General features: G+C 42.9%; 1 protein-coding gene across 2 annotated transcripts in view; it reads left to right on the top strand.

The window, feature by feature from the left end:
- LOC135512922 (F-box-like/WD repeat-containing protein TBL1XR1) overlaps nt 1-20,552 on the top strand; it is a 74,403-nt gene that overhangs the window by 15,289 nt on the left and 38,562 nt on the right. For both annotated transcript variants that reach the window (XM_064935443.1, XM_064935442.1), the window contains exon 2: nt 6,916-7,010. The gene's annotated coding sequence lies outside the window, so the exon portion shown is untranslated. The remainder of the gene's footprint in view (nt 1-6,915; nt 7,011-20,552) is intronic.

Below are 20,552 nucleotides of genomic sequence, written 5' to 3'. Positions count from 1 at the left end.
GACCGGCATAGACGAGATGCAATAGATGGTATAAAATACAATATATACATCTGGGATGAGTAGTGCAAGATATGTAAACATCATTATTAAAGTGGCATAAATAAAGTGACTCACACGCAGGGGAATGTTCCCCAATGCTGGAAGGGAAGCCTGAGTGAAATACACTGCTCAAAAAAATAAAGGGAACACTAAAATAACACATCCTAGATCTGAATGAATGAAATATTCTTATTAAATACTTTTTTCTTTACATAGTTGAATGTGCTGACAACAAAATCACACAAAAACTATCAATGGAAACTACAGGCTGATCCAACTTTGATGTAATGTCCTTAAAACAAGTCCAAATGAGGCTCAGTAGTGTGTGTGGCCTTCACGTGCTTGTATGACCTCCCTACAACGCCTGGGCATGCTCCTGATGAGGTGGCGGATGGTCTCCTGAGGGATCTCCTCCCAGACCTGGACTAAAGCATCCGCCAACTCCTGGACAGTCTGTGGTGCAATGTGGTGTTGGTGGATGGAGCGAGACATGATGTCCCAGATGTGCTCAATTGGATTCAGGTCTGGGGAACGGGTGGGCCAGTCCATAGCATCAATGCCTTCCTCTTGCCGAAACTGCTGACACTCCAGCCACATGAGGTCTAGCATTGTCTTGCATTAGGAGGAACCCAGGGCCAACCGCACCAGCATATGGTCTCACAAGGGGTCTGAGGATCTCATCTCGGTACCTAATGGCAGTCAGGCTACCTCTGGCGAGCACATGGAGGGCTGTGCGGCCCCTCAAAGAAATGCCACCCCACACCATGACTGACCCACCGCCAAACCGGTCATGCTGGAGGATGTTGCAGGCTGCAGAACGTTCTCCACGACGTCTTCAGACTCTGTCACGTCTGACACATGTGCTCAGTGTGAACCTGCTTTCATCTGTGAAGAGCACAGGGCGCCAGTGGCGAATTTGCCAATCTTGGTGCTCTCTGGCACATGCCAAACGTCCTGCACGGTGTTGGGCTGTAAGCACAACCCCCACCTGTGGACGTCGGGCCCTCATACCACCCTCATGGAGTCTGTTTCTGACCGTTTGAGCAGACACATGCACATTTGTGGCCTGCTGGAGGTCATTTTGCAGGGCTCTGGCAGTGCTCCTCCTGCTCCTCCTTGCACAAAGGCGGAGGTAGCGGTCCTACTGCTGGGTTGTTGCCCTCCTACGGCCTCCACGTCTCCTGATGTACTGGCCTGTCTCTTGGTAGCGCCTCCATGCTCTGGACAACAAACCTTCTTGCCACAGCTCGCATTGATGTGCCATCCTGGATGAGCTGCACTACCTGAGCCACTTGTGTGGGTTGTAGACTCCGTCTCATGCTACCACTAGAGTGAAAGCACCGCCAGCATTCAAGTGACCAAAACATCAGCCAGGAAGCATAGGAACTGAGAAGTGGTCTGTGGTCACCACCTGCAGAACCACTCCTTTATTGTGGGTGTCTTGCTAATTGCCTATAATTTCCACCTGTTGTCTATTCCATTTGCACAACAGCATGTGAAATTTATTGTCAATCAGTGTTGCTTCCTAAGTGGACAGTTTGATTTCACAGATGTGTGATTGACTTGGAGTTACATTGTGTTGTTTAAGTGTTCCCTTTATTTTTTGAGCAGTGTAGTTTGGGAACCCCTGAACTAAATGATAACTTCAGCACCGTTTTGCTCCAATATGCTGCTTTGAGATAAGCGTAAGGACTTGTCTTGATAAATCAATCAATGTCATATTTTGTTTTCACTGAATCTCCGTTTGGATATTGGTTAGTCTACAATTAGGCTGGGGAAATTTCAGCTAAGTTGAGGTGAGTGTTGCCCATGATCATCTTGTCTACTTGGCTCATTTATGAGAACAGTTAACCAGCATGTTAAGTAGTTTAACAAGTGGATTATTTTGTCTTCACTAGCAGTCGCTTAGTAGCCTAGGCCTACTCCCGACCAAAAGAATGTGACTTTCCCGACTTGTCTCAACCAATGTGATTTTATTTCACTGAATCTCCATCTGTATAGATTATTTGGTCAATTGGTTTCTGGCTGGGCAAGTAAGTGGAAGTGGTACAGCTCATCTATTAGTTTTCTCATCTATCACTGATCAGAAACATTTAGCATGCAATAATGTAGCCCAAAACATGTGTAGGCCTATTATTTTGCTTGAGCGCATATAGGCAACTCCAAAAGCCCACGGAGGTTGTGAAATATGAACACGAGACACCAGTGGAGGCTCCTCAGAGGAGGAATGGGAGGACCGTCCTCCTCATTTGAAATTTCAAAATATAAAAATAGTGAAACATTTAAAAGGTTTTCCTTTTTAGATAGAACTATACAAAATAATTGTTTAAAATACAGTTGTGGCCAAAAGTTTTGAGAATGACACAAATATTAACTTCCACAAAGTGTGCTGCTTCAGTGTCTAGATATTTTGTCAGATGTTACTATGGAATACTGAAGTATAATTACAAGCATTTAATAAGTGTCAAAGGCTTTTTTTGACAATTACATGACGTTGATGCAAAGAGTCAATATTTGCAATGTTGACCCTTCTTTTTCAAGACCTCTGCAATCCGCCCTGGCATGCTGTCAATTAACTTCTGGGCCACATCCTGACTGATGGCAGCCCATTCTTGCATAATCAATGCTTGGAGTTTGTCAGAATTTGTGGGTTTTTGTTTGTCCACCCGCCTCTTGAGGATTGACCACAAGTTCTCAATGGGATTAAGGTCTGGGGGGTTTCCGGGCCATGGACCCAAAATATCAATGTTTTGTTCCCCGAGCCACTTAGTTATCACTTTTGCCTTATGGCAAGGTGCTCCATCATGCTGGAAAAGGCATTGTTCGTCACCAAACTGTTCCTGGATGGTTGGGAGAAGTTGCTCTCGGAGGATGTATTGGTACCATGGATGTGTTGGTACCATTCTTTATTCATGGCAGTGTGGCAGATGGTAGCACTCTACCTGTCTTCTCCAGACAAGCTTTTTTCCGGATGCCCCAAACAATCGGAAAGGGGATTCATCAGAGAAAATGACTTTACCCCAGTCCTCAGCAGTCCAATCCCTATACCTTTTGCTGAATATCAGTCTGTCCCTGATGTTTTTCCTGGAGAGAAGTGGCTTCTTTGCTGCCCTTCTTGACACCAGGCCATCCTCCAAAAGTAGTTGCCTCACTGTGCGTGCAGATTAACCGGAAGGTTGCGAGTTCAAACCCCCGAGCTGACAAGGTACAAATCTGTCGTTCTGCCCCTGAACAGGCAGTTAACCCATTGTTCCAAGGCCGTCATTGAAAATAAGAATGTGTTCTTAACTGACTTGCCTGGTTAAATAAAGGTAAAATTTAAAAAAAATAACTCACACCTGCCTGCTGCCATTCCTGAGCAAGCTCTGTCCTGGTGGTGCCCCGATCTGACAGCTGAATAAACTTTAGGAGACGGTCCTGGCGCTTACTGGACTTTCTTGGGCGCCCTGAAGCCTTCTTCACAAAAATTGAATCGTTCTCCTTGAAGTTCTTGATGATCCGATAAATGGTTGATTTAGGTGCAATCTTACTGGCAGCAATATCCTTGCCTGTGAAGCCCTTTTTGTGCAAAGCAATGATGACGGCACGTGTTTCCTTGCAGGTAACCATGATTGACAGAGGAAGAACAATGATTTCAAGCACCACCCTCCTTTTGAAGCTTCCAGTCTGTTATTTGAACTCAATCAGCATGACAGAGTGATCTCCAGCCTTGTCCTCATCAACACTCACACCTGTGTTAATGAGAGAATCACTGACATGATGTCAGCTGGTCCTTTTGTGGCAGGGCTGAAATGCAGTGGAAATTATTTTTGAGGAATTCAGTTAATTTGCATGGCAAAGAGGGACTTTGCAATTAATTGCAATTCATCTGATCACTCTTCATAACATTCTGGAATATATGCAAATTGCCATCATACAAACTGAGGCAGCAAACTTCGTGAAAATTAATATTTGTGTCATTCTCTGGAGCGTAGAGCTGGCACAACGCGTCCTGGCTGAATACCCCCTGTAGCATGGCAAGTGCGGGGAGCTGGCACAGGCCGCACTGGGTTGTGCTGGCAAACTGGGGATACCGTACGTAGAGCTGGCGCAGGATAACCTGGACCGAAGAGATGCACCGGAGGCCAGGAGCGCTGAGCCGGCACAATCCGTCCTGGCTGAATGCCCACTCTCGCACGGCAACTGCGGGGAGCTTGCACAGAGCGCACCGGGCTGTGGATGCGCACTGAAGGCATGGTGCCCAGAACCGAATAACGCGGTGCTTGACCGGTCACTCGCTCCCCACGGTAAGCATGGGGAGTTGGCTCAGGTCTGAACACTGACTCCACCAATCTCCCCGTGCCCCCCCCAAAAAAAAAAAAAAAAATAGTTTTGGGGCTGCCTCTTGTGCTTGCTTCGTTGAGCTAACTCCTCGTATCGTCGCTGTTCCGCTTTCGCTGCCTCCATCTCCTCCTTCGGACGGCGATACTCCCCGGCCCTTGTCCAGGGTCCTGCTCCCTCCAGGATTTCCTCCCAGGTCCAATCCTCCTGACCACGCTGCTTGGTCCGTTGGTGGTGGGATCTTCTGTGACGTTCATCGTTAAGGATAGACCAAGGCGCAGCGTGATTTGGGTTCATCATATTTTATTAAAATGTGAACCAGAAAAAAATAAAATAAACAATACAACGAACGAAAAGCTTTGTCATGCAAAAATGCATGCAGCCAAACAAAGACAAGATCCCACAACAGAAGGTGGGAAAAAGGGCTGCCTAAGTATGATCCCCAATCAGAGACAATGATAGACAGCTGCCTCTGATTGGGAACCATACTAGGCCAACAAAGAAAAAGAAAGCATAAATATACAAAAACTAGAGTACCCACCCTAATCACACCCTGACCTAACCAAAATATAGAGAATAAACAGGGATCTCTAAGGTCAGGGCGTGACACTTGGTGACATTATTTGATAGAGATTAAGAATTAAGAGTGATAATTGAGTATTTTTGGGACATTATTCAACTCAAATTAGTTTTTTCAAATTACAGGAGATGGAGGATGGAAATTATACATTGTTTTCTTGGGTTTAGAACTTTATTTTGTGTCCAGTTAGTGCAATTTATTTACATTTGCCTTTGCTAACTTCAGTAGCTAGCTAGCTACCAGCGCGAGTGTGCATTTTTCTCTGCCAGAATGATAGAACGGCCAATGCTGCCGAAAATGTTGTGGACTTTTTGTTGAAGAATTCCTTTCATTCTCTGGGGTACACGGAAAAGGTGTGAATTAAAGGCGAGGGTCGACCTTTGCCTGAGATCAGTTTCATGAAGAAGGATGAAAAGGTGAGGTCGTTCAATACCAACTGGTATCAAATGTATAGCTGGTTAACTGGGAGGCTATCATCAAGCCACCTATAATTGCACATTAAGATTCTTTACATCTTTTCTGGGATGTCGAAAACAATTCTGAATGATTTGATAGCTTCCATCGCATCATTCATTAAAAGTTAGATAAAATGGAGAGGGGTTGACCCAGCACATTTGTTGTTGCTTGCACTCAAGTAGGCTTTGCATTTTCCTCCTGTATTTATTTACCAACGATGATAACATAATCACTCTGGACAGACACAAGCAACATAAATGTTGTGGCAGCCTAGGCTACACCTAAACATGAGAAATCTGACATGCTGTATGGGATGAAAACGAGACTATTTTTCAGTCTGACCAACTGTAGGCTACTAGTGTAATAAGAGCAGCTGTATACAGCCTATGCGCCCTGTCCATCTGGTCAGGTTAACTAATTGGTAACGTTATGTATTTATCGTCCATTTGTGTGTCAGGAGAAAATGTGAATGTGATCAAATTTAGATTATTTTCCAAATTGGGCTGGCTAGGCTGCCTATACGTTTTTAATCCAAAATGATTACCTGGAATGAATATGTCAACATAATAGTGATGGCAGATGTGAGTCCTTTTTTTATAAGGCCTACAGTTGCATAGGCCTGCATGATGCAAACATGCATAAAATAAAGTCAGCTCTGTGATTTCCATTGTCTATCAGTTGTTGTCTATGTGTCTTGGTAGAGGAAATCCCCCCCCCTAATCTAGTCTCAATATAAGTTATATGAACAAATATAAGGTAGCTGCAGTTTGAAAGGATTCATCCCCCAGTGACAGGAGGTTTTTACAGGAGTTTTCTTTAAACCATGTGACTTGATTAGGAAAAACTGGTCCCATCATAGCCCTTATAAACCTTTTTTTTTTTTTTTTACAAATGATTAATCACTATCATACCTTATAGGGTCCAGAGTTTTCCTATTTATGTTAACATGTAAGGAATAACTCCAAGCCCCAGGAGGTAAAAATTGCCCCACAGCTCTGGGACCCATGGTGCCACCAGTCTGCTTGCAGTTGTCAGTTATCGTCAGGTATGTGGAGGATCAGGGCTTTATTCAGGAACATTTCTTGAGGTACTTTGTTGTGTCAAGTGGGCCAGATACGCAGTCAGTGTTTTTGATTTTATAGAGAAACTCGTTGTTCAAACCTACGATGGCGCAGCTGTAATGGAATATATCTGCTATTTGTATTTACAGCTAAGTCCCCTCATGTTCCATGATTAAGAGGTGATGACTGCACCAGTGCCATTGTCAACTTTCTCCTGACATGAACTGAAGCCATGACATCTCATGTGCCCACTAATCCACTGGCACATAGAATATTTCCCTTCCAAGCACTGTGAATACCCCTATCAAATTTCTTTCATTACTGTATGTAGAGTCAATCACATACACAATTACATTATTACATCACATCAAAGATTTTACTCCTTGCTTGGACTAACTCATTCTTAACTCGTTTGTCTAACTGTGTAGTATCTTGTGTTATTGTTTTTTGTCTTCCCAGTACAATCCTGTCCTGCACTGGTCAAGCCTCTGAACACCTCAACTCATGCCTCATACCTTCAGTCACTCTATGCTGTGATCCCTTTCCAACACTGTGTAAGTAGCCCTCTCATTCCCATTCCATGTAATATTGTACTATACATGTCTTTATAAAATGCTTTAGGTTCAAATAGTCTTTGATGATTTTTGAAACACACTTTGTGGTCTCTGTGTGTCAAAGAACATCAAATCTCAATGAAATCGCAGTATCGAATCACAATACATATCATATCGGCACCTAAGTATTGTGATAATATTATGTCATGAAGACCCTGGCAATTCCCATCCTGATTAAGCAGTGTATTTACTTTGGCAGTGCAGTCATTTCACCAGAGGCTCTGTGGAGACCGGGGTCTGCTGAAGGAAAACTCCAACCAAACACACAGCCTTTGATGATATGGAGATAGCTAGAGCTGCATTTTAATTAGCTCTGTCGTATGAAATTAAACACCACAAATAGTTTTAATTAAGGCAGATCTGTAGTCATTATCACCAAAACGTAAAAGACACAAATTATCACCAAAACATAAAACGCAAAAACGCTAATGTATTGACATGATTGGTACGATTATACAAAATAGTTTCAGTTGAGTAAGTTGTTGTTTGTATGGAACATGGGTGTTTGGGGCACCATGATGTATAATGCCGCGTTCGATAAACTAGCTAACGTTGCTAATAATAAAGTTAGCTAGCATGCTTAACATTGACAATATGGTCAAACTAGCTACATTATCGATATTGCTAAGGAATTATTGGAAACGGAAATGTTGTCATCTTTTGGTTGAAAATGTTTTCCACTTGTAATTCCGACTTGGAGGGTCGTTCAAGTGAAACTTCCCTGTCAGAACTAGGAATTTCCGATAGCATGGGAACACGACGTGAGCCATTACCAAAGGAAAAATACATTTAGAAATGTCAGTGTCCTGGGGAGTGAAAACAGTGCTTTTTCTGGGAATTAGATTCTTCCTGTGTAACCTCCCATTATGTAAAGCATCTTATGGAACAACAACACACCGTCGTGTTCAAAGGAATTGAGCCACTCTGTGAGTTGCATATACGATATAGCATCAGAGCTGTCTAATACCTTCTACTCCTATAATACTATGTTCACCCGCAGTGAGTTGAAGGGAAAAAGGACGTCCTGCTCATCTGAGATCTAAATGGCTAGTCAAATGGATTTGTTCATTAGGCTTCAGAGAGGCCCCCGATGAAGGCACAGAAAATAAAGAGGGAAGATCAAAAGGTTCATGGCAGCTTGAGAAGCTCAAAGCCCCTCACTGGATTTATCTCCGAGATCAGATGGCATGGCGTGAAAGCACATTGCAACGTGTGAATCTGGGCTATAAATGGCAGTACCAAGGATAGTTACCAGGGGGTGAATCTCTTGTTTGAAGCTTTGGAGAGTAAATAAAAGTAATGGGCGTACTTTATATAATTTTAACACGTTCCTGGGTTTATGTCAATGTTGATTTTATTTTAGACCTGGCCAGAACTATTTTGTACATTAGAATGTCCAAGTGTTTATATGAAGTGTACAGTGTGTCTGCATTGTTGTGCTGTAGAAGTGGGCAAAGATAAATTACACTTTCTTCAGTACAAGGCCGTGTCTACAGTTCAGTTTGCACAGTCTTCAAAAATGTGCTGCCTTAAAATTAAATCAGATTAAATCAATTAGATTTTTTTTACACACCCTACTCCACATTTCCAAAGTGAATGAAAAATTATAGAACATTTCCAAATGAATGAGAAAAAAATTAAGATGTCTTGATTGCGTATGACTTCACACTCTAGAGTTAATACTTAGTGGAAGCACCTTTGGTAGCCATTACAGATGCAAAGCATTTTGAATGAGATTATACCAACGTTGCACAACTTTTAGCGCAACAGTCCCTTCGGAAAGTATAAGACTCCTTGACTTTTTCCACATTTTGTTACTTTACAGCCTGATTCTTAAAATTATTAAATAAATACAAATCCTCAGCAATCTACACTCAATACCTCATAATGACAAAGCAAAAACAGGTTTTTAGAAATGTTTGCAAATGTATTAAAATAATAAACTAAAATACATTATTTATATAAGTATTCAGACCCTTTGCTATGAGACTCGAAATTGAGCTTAGGTGCATCCTGTTTCCATTGATCATCCTTGAGATGTTTCTACAGCTGGATTGGAGTCCACCTGTGGTAAATTCAATTGTTTGGAGATGATTTGGAAAGGCACACACCTGTCTATATAAGGTCCCACAGTTGACAGTGCATGTCAGAGCAAAAACCAAGCCATGAGGTCGAAGGAATTGTCCGTAGAGCTCAGAGACATGATTGTGTCGAGGCACAGATCTGGGGAAGGGTAACAAAACATTTCTGCAGCATTGAAGATCCCCTAGAACACAGTGGCCTCCATCATTCTTAAATGAAAGAAGTTTGGAACCACCAAGACTCTTCTTGAGCTGACCGCCCGGCCAAACAGAGCAATCGGGGGAGTGTCTTGGTCAAGGAGGTGGCCAAGAACCCGATGGCTTCCAGAAGGACAACCATCTCTGCAGCACTCAAACAATCAGGCCTTTATGGTAGAGTGGCCAGAAGGAAGACACTCCTCAGCAAAAGGCACATGACAGCCCGCTTAGTTTGCCAAAAGGTACCTAAAGACTCTCAGACCATGAGAACCAAGATTCTCTGGTCTGAGGAAAGCAAGATTGAGCTCTTTGACCTGAATTCCAAGTGTCACGTCTGGAGAAAACCAGACACCATCCCTACAGTGAAGCATGGTGGTGGCAGCATCATGCTGTGGGGATGTTTTTCAGTGACAGAGACTGAGAGACTAGTCAGGCTTGAAGCAAAGATGAACAGAGCAAAGTACAGAGAGATCCTTGATAAAAACCTGCTCCATAACGCTCAGGACCTCAGACTGGGGTGAAAGTTCACCTTCCAACCGGGTAAAACCCTAAGCACACAGCCAAGACAACGCAGGAGTGGCTTCGGGACAAGTCTCTGAATGTTCTTGAGTGGCCCAGCCAGAGCCCGGACTTAAACCCGATCGAACATCTCTGGAGAGACCTGAAAATAGCTGTGCAGGAACGCTCCCCGTCCAACCTGACAGAGCTTGAGAGGATCTGCAGAGAAGAATGGGAGAAGCTATAAAAATGTTGTTGTTTTTAAACTGTTTTTGCTTTCTCATTATGAGGTATTTTGTGTAGATTGATGAAGGAAAAAAACTATTTCACACATTTTAGAATAAGGCTGTAACCTAACAAAATGTGGAAAAAGTCAAGAGGTCTGAATACTTTCCAGAGACACTCTATGTCCATTGTTAAAGAAAATTGTTAAAGATCATTAAATTTGGTTGGGAGTCATTGATGGACAGAAATATTAAAACCTTGTCTCTGATTTTCAAGCAGATTTCAGTCAGGACTTAGACTGGACTATTCAGGAACCCTCAACACTTCAGGAAAGCCATCTGGGCACGTATCCACAAATCATTTCAGCAAAGGTCCTGTAAATTCTGTTAAAACCTACTTGGAGCTCAGAGGAGGTTTTAAAATGATGTTAAGACACTGCGCAGACAAACTCTGAGCAGAACAAAGTGTCTGAGACGCTTTGTGGAAACGGGCCCTGGTGTGTCTTTGGCATTAAAAAGAAGCAGAAGAAGAAGAGTGAGGCATATTTCCTGCCACAAAGTTTTTATCTCTGGCAGAAGCACACAGCTATTCAGTTATTCCCATTGCTCCCCATTACTTTAGCAGTTTGTGATGTCAAACATGTCAAACAGTGTTAAGGGGGAGCTGGCCTCAGGAATTTCAAAGGTCTAAGGCCCATTCCATAAGCAATAAACCATCATCATCACCATGAGCTCTTGTTCTCCTAGAAGTAGGAAGACAGAAAAAACAAAAACAGTTTAGTATGATGCATGGATTCTCTATTTTCTGATGTGACAATAGAAACTCATCCAGAAATGTGGCTGTTGTGTGAGGGGCAGAATCAGATATATGGATTATAAGCCTTTTTGCAGCCAATGTGCATTTTTATGCATTACTACAGAGCCACAGTATAACAGGGTGCAAACTGGTTTGAGCAGGTGTGAGTCACAGGAGGTAGGGTCAACTAAGGTGGTTGTGCTGTGTGGGCTTGCCTGTAGCAGCTACTGTATTAGAGCTTGTATCAGGCTGCTCATTTGAAGAGAGTCTTACAAATGTGTGTTGACCACACGTGATATAAAACCCATAACAATATAATGTAGGACTAGCTATTTACAGAAATGTTATCGGCACAACAATGCAGAGCTATTGTGCCATTCACCTATAGCTAGCAGGAAGACTGTACAACTGATTTGGCTAAAATAACCAATGGGGCGTCTACAGAAAATGTAACCGAAAGTGAGTATATGTAATAATGTGTAAGACAATATATTTTCACAAATAGAGCAAGAAGACACAACACAATCCTTTACATCTTCTGATTGTGGTAAATATTGCTTCTCTTTGGTACTAAAAAGCTGACGTTCATCAGGATGACATTTCAAGCAGATAAAGATGAGCAGATGTTGTGCATTCATTCTCTCCCTCTCACTCTCTATCCATCTCATTTTCTTTCTCTCTCCATCTCTCTCCCTCTCACCCATACTGCAGTAATTGAAAACAGTGTTGTAACCCACTTTCTGCAGCTCTCACTCTTCTGTACTGTGACTGTGAGAGAGGTTTGAAACTGGATGAGGGAGGGAGGCAATAGGGATCCATTGTGTGAGGTACATATACTCAATGCATTGGTATTATCAAACCTTTGTCAAAACAGACTTGTTGTGATTGTCCTTATTTCCACACAGAATCCCATCCAAGTCATCTTGTGAAGAGTCATGTACTGTATATCAATATTCAAGACCGAATAGGAAAACAGAAACAGTGGAAGTTAAATTGCACTCAAGTTAAGGATACGGGTAAAAGTATGCTTTACAAATGGAGGCCCTGTATGTTATGGTTCAAACTGTTATGGATAATAATAGGTAAGGGTGTTAGTAGCAGGGTGTCTTGTGTATAACTAGCCTTAGAATCAACTTAAACCCAAACAAACATCAATATTATAAACATGGTGAGGTAGTTTTCTGTAAAATGTGTATGGATTATCAGCTCCACTTTAAACAAGCTACAATTTATGAAGGCTTGAACTCTTAGGTTAGCTCTAGTGCTTTCTGGGAAAACATGTTTTTCTTGTTAAATCTTGCATCAGGCCACAGGAAGCTTGGCACATCTCAATCAGTTACACCCATTCCACATACTGAACAAACATATTGCGCTGTGAACATTCCAGGACTTCCTCCCAGAAGATATCTCCTTTTATGCTGTGCAATGACCAACATGAACCTTTGTATTGTATGAATGCTACACGACGCAGGCACATAGCAAATCTTCAATCATTTGTTTTAGGCATTTCTGCAGACAAAATTAAAGATTGATTGGATTATGTGATGTTGAAGCTTGAATACAATTTAAAATTGCCCAGCTCCAGTAAAATATTAGGTGTAATCATAACAGATGTAACCATAACAGATGGTTACAATGCCATCAGGAAAAACTGAAAGCTTAGAGCTTGATTCAGAGCTGCGCTACAGAGTGATAGAAATGTAAAGGCATTATTCTGCATTCACGGTAAAAGCCAAGTCAGTGTACTCAGTTAAGAATAACACAATGTCAGGTGTTTCTCTTGCACATTTCATTGTGTGGTTTCATATCAAAACGACCTGTCCACTTTAAGAGGAATAGTGCAGCTTGTTCCCTCTGTGCCCTCCTTGGTGTTGGGAAAAAGTGCACAGTAATGTGTGCAGCTTCAAGCGGCACTGGGGTTTAATTATGTAGAAATGCATATAGATGCAAAGGATAAAGCAATACACAAGGAAAACCCCTGCTGAATTCTCTCTGTAAACCTATATCTCTCTCTCTCGCTTGCTTATGGTTTTCTGCAATGATACACATTTAGTTTACTTACATGTCCTTTATGGTACTGTGATGAGAACCTTATAATAAATAAATCATACAAGTAAATTATTTTAAATGTAGGTCCAAAATAAAAATGTTTCGGTTACATCGTTACCATGGGCTGCGATATTAAAGCATCACAGAGCAATGCCAGAAATATGGATTTAATTACAATCCATTAACCCAGCCTGACGTCCACACTAATTGCACCCAGACACAGAATTCAAACTTGCTGCAGGCAATCACGCCTCCCTAGAGTCAGAGAAAGACAGAAGATATTTTCTACTGTTTGAGCTGAGGAAACAAACAAAACAATCGTTGAAGCTTAATACCACTACAGCCATTTGCTGCTATACTGCTGGTCTCTCTCTCCATAGCTCTTGAAACCGTTATGTCTCTCCCTAGCTCTTCAAATCCAATGTTGAGTGCTGCAGCTGGGGAGAGCTGGTTTGAGGCACTTGTCAGCTTAGTTGTATGACAAATGGAGAAGCAGACATTCCCATGAGTATTTCCTTTGGTCCTCTCATGAAACACGACACAGAAGTACATTTTCATCTCATTGTGTCTTACCTGTTATGCAGACATACCAACACCAGATCCATTATGAATTCCATGGTTGAGGACAATGTAGTAACTGGCCCATTCATGGTAGTCATATTTTACATTTGTTTAAAATATGCACACATACTGTACAATGGAGTGGGATTCCCATGCCCAATAATACCATACATTTTATGGTAACCCCAATCAGCCCTCTAAATATTTTATTTCATGTTTGCTGCCTGAATTGTTTGTCTGGGTCTACTCCTCTGTTGCCTTGTGCCTGTGTTGCAGCCTGGAAGAGGCTGCTGACATGTGAGAGACTGTCGCTTCTTGTTTGATGCTCCAGCCTTACAACTCTGCAGGGGATGTTTCTATCGTAACACTTTCATCTCTCCCGCACCATGAAGATAAGCAACGCCCAGTTTCCTTTCAGACCAGTATATATCAACACTAGGCAATCCTCTGAGGGAGCTCACTGTGGCAGGCACTTTGCTTAGATCAGGAGGAAGGACTGGGGGTTTCTATGCTGACATGTTGGTGGTATATTTATCCACCTTGAATACAGAGCGAAAAGCCTAAATGTCCCGTTCCTGTCAACAGAGGATCCAAGATGACGATCATTGCCATGGGTGATGTGGAACACATGCAGTGGAAGAGACATGTAAATACCTCAGCTCGCATTATGGTGTTTGCTTCCACAACACAGACCATCCTACCAGTTCTATCTCTGATTGATATGAAGCAGAAAGTCCATGATTCTTTGTTTCAACAGATTCAGCAATGTTAGCTAACAAAAACATCTGTAAGAATGAGAGATTTGTATATTGCCTTCCTTCCTTCCTGGAAGATGTTTATGAAATGATGCTCTATGCCAAATGTTCCAAGTGATTTAGAGCTAGATTTCTTCCTTAGCCTGTAGCTAGCAGGTTTATCTACTGGAATCGTTTTCAGCCATCCCTCATGCTCTGAGGCAGTGTTATTGACCAGAACACCAGTCCTAAGACCACAGAAAATGCTCTCTGACTTTTTGACTTGGGCACCAAGTGTTAATTATGCTCAAAATGCATGTTTAAGATTCACAAATCATTTGTGAGAAATAAAGGTTTCTCTTCCGACCCCTCTCTGTAGCCCTCCTCTCGTTGCTGTGTGTCTTCATCACAGGCACATAACAGTCAGCTCTTTATGCTAGGAATAAAAACATCCACATCACAATATTTAATTGGGAAGCCGCAAGGGAGCTTAAATGCTTTTCAGCTCATACTAAACTAGGTCAATGCAAAAATACCATCTGGGTAGACTTAGTTTGATAGACTGAGCCAACGCTGATCGCACTCAAGTACTGAGGTCTAGAACGATTGTCATGTAACTGAGTTATTAAAAGTCTCCGTATGTGCTGGAACATGTGTTGACGGTAAAGTGTGTTGGTCAGCATCCTTTTAGTTAGTGTTTTTCTCAGTCACCAGTGTTTTTCTCTACAGTGTGAATATAATGTATTCTCTCTCTGCTTCATTTTTCTAAACGCCTCTCAAACACACAGCAGCCTCTATTTATCAAAGGGTGTTTCTCCCACCACCGCACTAAAGAATGCAAACAGCAACTTGTCTGGATCGGCCCAACCATGAAATTACCTTAATTTTGCTCACTCAGCAAGCTCAACACCATATGAATGGCTGTAAAATAAAGAACTCTGGGCTGAATTCACAGGAAGGCGGCAAAGGTCATCTGTATTTATCAGAATTGTGTATTTGTGTTACCTACGTGTTTCTATGAGTTTGCAACAGTTATTTTTCCCCCCATAGGATGTCTTACCCTGCCACTGTGTGTTAGATAAGCGTCTATTGTTTGAGTGTTTACTTGTGTATGCTGTGGTATTTGTGTGCTCGCTTGTAAGTTCTTCAAGTGTTGCTTCAGTCAAGAGGCTACTTCTCCTCATTACTGGCCTGTCTGGCAGCCAGCTAACCACGATCTTCCTCTCAATTCTCATTCTCTATCCTCAGCCAACCACACACTCTTTCAGTCCCCACTATCCAATCCTAATCCAGATGGTAGTGACTAGATGGGATACAGCTTTTGTCCGATTTGACTTTTCATAGCAGGTTTAGGAGAATTTATACAGCAGGTTTGGCCAATTAATGTAGCAGGTTAGGATAATTTGGTTAAGGATAGGAAAATGGTTAGGGTTGGAAGGCCACTGATCCCCTGATCTTCATGGGAATGATGTCATGCATGGAAAAACACAAGTGAAAGCAGTCTTCTCTGACCTGTACTATCCTAGTTAATACTCTTACACTCACATACATACATGCATACAAACATACATGCATAAAAACATACATGCATGCATGCATACATACATACAAACATACATGCATACAAACATACATACATATACACTCCTTCTTACTGCACTTAATGTCCTTCATGTTTGTTTTGTTGTTTATCTTTCCCTGTCTTATCACAAGACATCCCATTAAATGTCTTATCACAAGACATCCCATTAAATGTCTTATCACAAGACATCCCATTAAATGTCTTATCACAAGACATCCCATTAAATGTCTAATCACAAGACATCCCATTAAATGACACACTGACACTTCCTGTTTGTACATTATAGTAATGGCAGTTTCAGAAGCAGCCTGAGCTGGTCACAATGCATTATCTGGGGTAACATTTTTATATACGGTTCTTTATAATAGTGGCACCAATTAGGCTACTGTCACAAAACTCAATTTGTGTCCTCACATCAACAAACGGTACACGGAATGCCTATTATTTGATTAATGGTCTAAATGGCATGATTTACTGAACCTAGTCGAAGACTACATCCTACATCTTTGTCAAGGAGACCTGCAATTGCTACAGAACCTAAAGCATAAATGGTGAAGGGATCTACATTGATCCTGAGGGAAGTCACATTTTTATGCGCACTCTGTTATAAGATGGCACTGGAGAAGAAGGCAGACGTTTTACGCGGCCCCAGCCAATTGTGTTTTTTTGTTAGTTTATGTCACGCCCTGAACTTAGTTCCTTTTTTATGTCTCTATTTTGGTTTGGTCGGGGCGTGAGTTGGGGTGGGCATTCTATGTTGTTGTTCTATGCTTTCTTTTCTATGTGTTTGGCCTGGTATGGTTCCCAATCAGAGGCAGCTGTCTATCGTTGTCTCTGATTGAGAACCATACGTAGGTAGCCTTTTCCCACCTGGTGTTTGTGGGTAGTTGTTACTTGTTTTGTGTTTTCACTTTTCAGGACTGTTTCGATTTTCATTTCTTACATTCACTTTGTTATTTTGTAGTTTTGTGTTCTGGTATAATAAATAATCATGGACACTTACCACGCTGTGTTTTGGTCCGATCCTTCCTACTCCTCATCTGATGAAGACGAAGATCATTACAGTTTATTTGTGTTGTTTGTAACTTATCTGGTACTAAATGTTGCCAGTAACGTCTCTTATGACCAAAAATAACTTCTAGACATTAGGACTGCGAATACTCACCATGGACGAGCAGAATACTTTTTTTCCTGGCATGACTAACGAGCCCGACGCAAAGGATATACTGCTTCCTCGGGAACAGGCCCCAATCCCCGTGAACTGCGTGAAGAGGAGGTGTAGAAAGAGGGGCCGAAGGATGGGCTGCCTTCTGAGAATTCATAGGCTATCGAATAAACCCCCACTTCCCTCCATTCTGCTAGCTCCCAAGAAAGCTAAGGTAACTGAGCTAAACGACTACCGCCCCATAGCACTCACTTCCGTCATCATGAAGTGCTTTGAGAGACTAGTCAAGGACCATATCACCTCCACCCCACCTGACACCCTAGACCCATTCCAATTTGCTTACCGCCCAAATAGGTCCACAGACGACGCAATCTCAACCACACTGCACACTGCCCTAACCCATCTGGACAAGAGGAATACCAATGTGAGAATGCTGTTCATCGACTATAGCTCGGCATTTAACACCATAGTACCCTCCAAGCTCGTCATCAAGCTCGAGACCCTGGGTCTCGACCCCGCCCTGTGCAACTGGGTACTGGACTTCCTGACGGGCCGCCCCCAGGTGGTGAGGGTAGGCAACAACATCTCCACCCCGCTGATCCTCAACACTGGGGCACCACAAGGGTGCGTTCTGAGCCCTCTCCTGTACTCCCTGTTCACCCACGACTGCGCGGCAACGCACGCCTCCAACTCAATCATCAAGTTTTTGCGGACGACACAACAGTGGTAGGCTTGATTACCAACAACGACGAGACGGCCTAAAGGGAGGAGGTGAGGGCCCTCGGAGTGTGGTGTCAGGACAATAACCTCACTCTCAACGTCAACAAAACTAAGGAGATGATTGTGGACTTCAGGAAGCAGCAGAGGGAACACCCCCCTATCCACATCGATGGAACAGTAGTGGAGAGGGTAGTAAGTTTTAAGTTCCTCGGCATACACATCACAGACAAACTGAATTGGTCCACTCACACAGACAGCATCGTGAAGAAGGCGCAGCAGCGCCTCTTCAACCTCAGGAAAAAATTTGGCTTGTCACCAAAAGCACTCACAAACTTCTACAGATGCACAATCGAGAGCATCCTGGCGGGCTGTATCACCGCCTGGTACGGCAACTGCTCCGCCCACAACCGTAAGGCTCTCCAGAGGGTAGTGAGGTCTGCACAACGTATCACCGGGGGCAAACTACCTGCCCTCCAGGACACCTACACCACCCGATGTTACAGGAAGGCCACAAAGATCATCAAGGACAACACCCACCCGAGCCACTGCCTGTTCACCCCGCTATCATCCAGAAGGCGAGGTCAGTACAGGTGCATCAAAGCAGGGACCGAGAGACTGAAAAACAGCTTCTATCTCAAGGCCATCAGACTGTTAAACAGCCACCACTAACATTGAGTGGCTGCTGCCAACATACTGACTCAACTCCAGCCACTTTAATGATGGAAAAATGGACGTAAAAAATGTATCACTAGCCACTTTAAACAATGCCACTTAATATAATGTTTACATACCCTACATTACTCATCTCATATGTATATACTGTACTCTATACCATCTACTGCATCTTGCCATCTTTATGTAATACATGTATCACTAGCCACTTTAAACCCTACATTATTCATCTCATATGTATACGTATATACTGTACTCTATCATCTACTGCATCCTTATGTAATACATGTATCACTAGCCACTTTAACTATGCCACTTTGTTTACATACTCATCTCATATGTATATACTGTACTCAATACCATCTACTGTATCTTGCCTATGCTGCTCTGCACCATCACTCATTCATATCTTTATCCCCTTACACTGTGTATAATAAATTAGTTTTGGAATTGTTAGTTAGATTACTTGTTGGTTATTACTGCATTGTCGGAACTGGAAGCACAAGCATTTCGCTACACTCGCATTAACATCTGCTAACCATGTGTATGTGTGACAAATAAAATTTTATTTGATTTGATTTGATTTGAAACGTGCAATCTTTGGAGAATAAAATTGCCGAGTTACACGGACGATTGAACTACCAACGGGACATTAAAAACTGTAATGCTTCACGGAGTCGTGGCTGAACGACGACAACATCAACATACGGCTGGCTGGTTATACGATGTAACGGCAGGATAGAACAGCGGCGTCTGGTTAGATAAGAGGCGACGGTCTATGTATTTTTGTAAACAGCAGCTTGTGCACGACATCAAAGGAAGTCTTGAGCTATTGCTCGCCTGAGGTAGAGTATCTCATGATAAGCTGTAGACCACACTTCCCACAAGAGAGTTTTCATCTGTATTCTTTGTAGCTGTTTATATACCACCACAGTCAGAGGCTGGCACTAAGACAGCATTGAATGAGCTGTATTCCCCCATAAGCAAACAAGAAAACGTTCACACAGATGCGGCCATCCTAGTAGCCGGGGACTTTAATGCAGGGAAACTTAAATCCATTTTACCAAATTTCTATTAGCATTTTAAATATGCAACCAGAGGAAAAATAACTCTGGACCACCTATACTCCACCCACAGAGATGCATACTGAGCTCTCCCTCACCCTCCAATTGGCAAATCTGACCGTTTTGCTAGCACAGACTGGAGATTGTTCCGGGATTCCTCTAATGGCATTGAGGAGTACACCACATCAGTCATTGGCTTCATCAATAAGTGCATCGATGATGTCGTCCCCACAGTGACCGTACATACATACCCCAACCAGAAGCCATGGATTACAAGCAGCATCCGCACTGAACTAAAGGCTAGAGCTGCCGCTTTCAAGGAGCGGGACTCTAACCCTGAAGCTTATAAGAAATCCCGCTATGCCCTTCGACGAACCATCAAACAGGCAAAGTGTCAATACAGGACTATGATTGAGTCATACTACACTGGCTCTGACGCTCGTCGGATGTGGCAGGGCTTGCAAATTTACAGACTACAAAGGGAAGCACAGCCGAGAGCTTCCCAGTGAATCAAGCCTACCAGATGAGCTGAACTACTTCTATGCTCGCTTCGAGGCAAATAACACTGAAACATGCATGAGAGCACCAGCTGTTCCAGAAGACTGTGTGATCACGCTCTCCGCAGCCGATGTGAGTAAGACCTTTAAACAGGTCAACATTAACAAGGCTGCAGGGCCAGACAGATTACCAGGACGTGTACTGCGAGCATCCGCTGACCAAGTGGCAAGTGTCTTCACTGACATTTTCAACCTATCCCTGTCCGAGTCTGTAATACCAACATGTTTTAAGCAGACCACCATAGTGTCTGTGCCCAAGAACACTAAGGTAACCTACCTAAATGACTACCGACCCTGTAGCACTCACATCTGTAGCCAGGTAGTGCTTTGTAAAGGCGGGTCATGGCTCACATCAACACCCTCATCCCAGAAACCCTAGACCCACTCCAATTTGCATACCGCCCCAAGAGATCCACAGATGATGCAATCTCTTGCACTCCACACTGCCCTTTCCAACCTGGAGAAAAGGGGCACCTATGTGAGAATGCTATTCATTGACTACAGCTCAGCGTTCAACACTATAGTGCCCTCAAAGCTTATTAATAAGCTAAAGACTCTGGGACTAAACACCTCCCTTTGCA

The sequence above is a fragment of the Oncorhynchus masou genome, chromosome 24 (genome assembly GCF_036934945.1).
Source record: "Oncorhynchus masou masou isolate Uvic2021 chromosome 24, UVic_Omas_1.1, whole genome shotgun sequence".
Lineage (NCBI taxonomy): Eukaryota > Metazoa > Chordata > Actinopteri > Salmoniformes > Salmonidae > Oncorhynchus > Oncorhynchus masou.
This window is presented reverse-complemented; position numbering and strand designations above follow the sequence as displayed.